Here is a 4,451-nt window from a genome sequence, read left to right as displayed (position 1 = left end):
TTGAAAGGGGACTGGAACCACTTGATGCCAGAACTAACCTCCGAACCGGACTAAACCGATGGTGGAGTCAGTTAATAACCAGACTAAACCGATGGTGGAGTCACTTAATAGTAAAGCCCGAACGGAGGATTCAACCACCTATGAAGCTCAAAGATAATGTAGTGTATAAGTGATATTAGATGATGCTTATAAAAGGCAATCTTGCATTAGATTCAGTTTGTTAGGTATGTAGGCCATTTGAGAATATTTCCTTGTGATGGCGGCTCGCATCCCGACCACGACGGGCGAGTAGTCTTGTATGGTGGATTTTTAGACTGTTTTAGGGGCCAGCTCACGTGAGGTAAGAGGTGCTGCTGCTGGCTGGCACTACTAGGTCGCAGGCGGACGGTCGGAATGATATATCTAGGGTTACTTATAGCGGAGTGCTCCCTAATTGGTGTTTGAATGAGTGTAAGTAAATGTTACTTGAGAGTTGTTTCTTATCCCCTTGGAGGATAGTGTATTTATAGGAGTTCTCCTAGAGTTAGGGTTTTTGGCCCTTTAGAGGTGGTCTTTACCACTCATTTTATTGATGAGATCATGGTCTGGCTATGTTTCCGAAGTCAAGTGCAAAATGGTGATACGATATGGCTAAGACAACCCATTGAAGGGTCGTTGTTTTCTTTCTTATGACCAAGCAATAGTTGACTAACGTTAACGTGTTTTTTCATTATACTTTTCTCAACCAATAATTTTTCAATATACTTTTCTCAACCAATAATTTTTTATTATAATTTTCTCAACCAATAATTTAAATCAAGAACAATCTCTTACGAAATCTGAGACATATGTATTCATCTCTTCCCTTCTTCACCAGCTGCAAACATAATGGTAATCCCTATGAGTGTATGCAAATCAGCAGCGAAGAAAATTCTTGAAGAACTCTCTACTATACTAATGAACAAGTATAATCTACAATCTGCTTTCAAAGATGATTCCATCAAGCTAAGAAACGACATGTCAGCAATATTAGCAGTTCTTCAAGATGCAGAAAAGAAGCAGGAGAAGAATCACTTGGTTGAGGATTGGTTGATGAAGCTCCGGGATGTACTGCACGATGCAGAAGACCTGTTGGATGATATAAATGCTGAAGCTTTGAGGCAGAAAGTGGAAGCTGAGTTGAGAATTGTTACTTGGGTAAGAAACATGTTTTTCTTTTCTGATATGGATGATAGAATTAAGAAAATTATAGTTAGAATTGATGATATAGCAAATCGGATTAGTAGTCTTCATTTGCAGGAACTTGATCAACAACAAGTTATTGATTCTTCTAATAGACAAAGGGATAGTGTTAGATGTTACACTGAGGTTGTTGGAAGAGAAGAAGATAAGAAAAGGGTGATTGAAAGGTTATTAGGTGGTTGTAGTAATAGTAATAATGATGAGTCTTTTGTTGTTGTTCCTATTGTGGGAATAGGAGGGTTAGGGAAGACAACACTTGTCAATTTAATTTTTGATGATGATAAAGTGAAGAATGGTTTTGATTTGAAGATTTGGATCGATGTGTCGGATGATTTGAATATAGAGAGGATTTGGCAAAAGAAAGTTGTTAGAGCTGTAGGTTGTTCTTCTGATCAGAATGTTTATGACATAGATTTCCTGTCATCGTGTCTTAATGATAAATTGAGCGAGAAGAAATGTTTACTTGTTTTAGACGATGTTTGGAAATGTAACCGAGTCGAATGGCTTGATCTGAAGAAATTGTTGTTAGGAAAATTTGCAAAAGGAAGCAGAATTCTAGCGACGACTCGCTACAAAAGTACTGCGTCCATGATGGGTGAAAGTGAAAACGAAAACAGTTCGTATCAATTAGGTGCTTTGGCTGTTGGCGAATGCAGGTCGTTATTTGAGAAATGGGCGTTTGGAGAAGGAGAAAAAGTTCAACATCCTAATCTTGTTAAAATCGGTGAAGAGATATTGATGAAATGCGGTGGAGTGCCTTTAGCGATACGCACAGTGGGAGGTTTACTATCTGGAACGAAAGAGGAATCTTATTGGACGTCAGTGAAAAACAGCGATACTTGGAGTATGAGTCACCTGTCTGAAAACGAAGACGGTATAATGTCGGTTCTTAAGTTAAGTTATGATCAATTACCGTCACCATTTAAAGAATGTTTTGCATATTGTTCATTAATTCCTAAAGGCAAAGAATTTGATAAGCAAGATTTAATCCATTTATGGATGGCTCAAGGTTTCATTCAACCATCAAACAGTGATCAACAAATAGAAGATGTTGGATCTTGGTATATAAATGAGTTTGTGTCAAGATCAATATTCGACATAGTACATGAGAATCACAAAACTGAAATAGTAAAATGCAGAATGCATGATCTATTTCATGATCTTGCTAATTTAGTGGCAGGAAATTTGATGGTTAACTCTGATACTTCAAATATGACTGAAAGCACAAGACACATTTTATTTCGAGATCGAGGAGAAATAAGGGAAGATCCAAGTTTGTTTCTCAAGTTACCAAAATTGAGAACACTTCTTTTGTGTGCAAAGTTGGGAGATCATTTGAATGTTGTCCTCTCGGGTTTGACTTACTTACGCGCGTTGGATTTGAGCTACACGGGAATAACGTATCTTCCAAATAGCATCGGTAGCATGAAACTTCTGAGGTATCTAAATCTAAACGGAAACAACAAACTTCGGTTCCTTCCGGATTCAATTTGTTGCCTTCATTTTCTACAAGCATTAATGCTATCAGGATGCATAAAAATGAGTACCTTCCCCAAAAAAATTAATCACTTAGGGTATGTTTGGGAGTTTGGAGGGGAAGGGAGGGGAGGGCTTTGAAAAATAGGAGGAATTGAGTGAAAAGGATAAAAAAAATTTGGGTAGGAGGGTTTTGGAGGGTTTGAGTTTATTCATAACACCAAAAACCCCATAAAATGGGGGAACTCAAAAATTGTATTGAAGGAGGGTTTTGGAGGGTTTTGAAGGGCTTACATAAATTTTTCAAATATCTTTTAGCTTGTTATACTATTTTGAAAATTAAAAATTTTGTAATGATAATAACTCTTTTATCATTCTAAACAAATTTATTTTTTCACAAAATGTCAAATATTTTCCTACATTTTTTTAAAATTTTGTTTTTGGAAGCCTTCCCCTCCCCTCCCCTTCAAACTCCCAAACATAGCCTTAGTTTCCCTTAGACATTTGGTGATAACCTCTCCAAATGTTTTTGAGAAACAACTTGGTACTTTAACATCGCTTCAGTCATTAACAATTGAACATTGTAGAAATCTTGTGTCATTGACCGAAGTAACTCAGAATCTCACTTCCCTTCGAACGCTCCGGATCCACAACTGTGCTAAGTTAGCTTCATTGCCAAGTAATTTGAAAAACTGCACTGCCCTTGAAAATTTGGAAGTTGTAAACTGTCCTAAGATGGAATCATTGGATGTGAGCATCGAAAGTCTTTCTAGCCTTCGCTCGTTAACGATCAAAGGTTTACACAAGCTGAGAACTCTACCAATCAAGCCTGAATTCTATGCAAGTAGTCTTCAGTTTCTGTTAATCATAGACTGTGTTTCTCTCATGACAGTGCCTGATTGTGTGAGGAATCTGTCATCGTTGATGCGCATACACATTCGGTACTGTCCCAACCTTCTAAATTTACCGTCTGGATTTGTTCACCTTACTGCTTTACAAGTCTTGCAAATTGATGGCTGTCCTCTTTTAAGCCCAAGATGCCAAAGGATTGCTGGCGAGGATTGGGAAAAGATAGCTCATGTGCGCGAAATCTATGTTGACAATGTCAGAATCTAGTTCACCACTGCAATAGGAATATATGCATTTCAAATTTATTTGTATTCCTTAAATCCCACATTCATCAAGATGTATACCTCTTGGTTGATATTATGTTATAATAAAAGTATTTGCACGGCTCCCTCTACAATGTGATTCATGATTTAGAATCAATGAATAAAAGTGAAAATTCAGAATTTGTCTTTGGCAATTTGATTCAAGTCACAGATTTTCATGATCTGGATCAATAGTGGATTTGATTCAAATCACAGAAAGTATGATTCAAATCATGACACTATTGATTCGAATCAGATAAAATTTGACACATGTTGCGACATTGTTGACTTGAATAAATGAAAACTTGACTCTAATCAAAACTGTACATCAAATTTTGGTTTTGGATTCTGGTTGTGTGATTTTAATCAAGGATTTCCTTAAATTGATTCAGAGGTGCAGAATTTGGATTTTAAGTTCCATATTCAAATCATTCCTCTCATTTGACTCGAATCATACCCATTGCTTTTGATTTTGACTCAAATCAAAAGGGTATTTTTACTCATTTGTTGTGCATAATCTCAAGCACCTATATAAACCATTTCCTCTCTCGCTCACCGCCATTATTATGATAATAATCAAAATTTTGAAAAAAATTCTAAAAA

The 4,451-nt window shown here is 36.6% G+C and overlaps 1 pseudogene; it reads left to right on the top strand.

The window, feature by feature from the left end:
• The first annotated feature begins 867 nt into the window (after nt 1-867).
• On the top strand, nt 868-3,928 carry LOC131620170 (putative disease resistance protein RGA3; annotated as a pseudogene).
• Nucleotides 3,929-4,451: the final 523 nt, after the last annotated feature.

Source organism: Vicia villosa, linkage group LG7 (genome assembly GCF_029867415.1).
Source record: "Vicia villosa cultivar HV-30 ecotype Madison, WI linkage group LG7, Vvil1.0, whole genome shotgun sequence".
Lineage (NCBI taxonomy): Eukaryota > Viridiplantae > Streptophyta > Magnoliopsida > Fabales > Fabaceae > Vicia > Vicia villosa.
The sequence above is the reverse complement of the archived record's forward strand: the minus strand, read 5'-3'. Positions and strand labels throughout refer to the sequence as shown.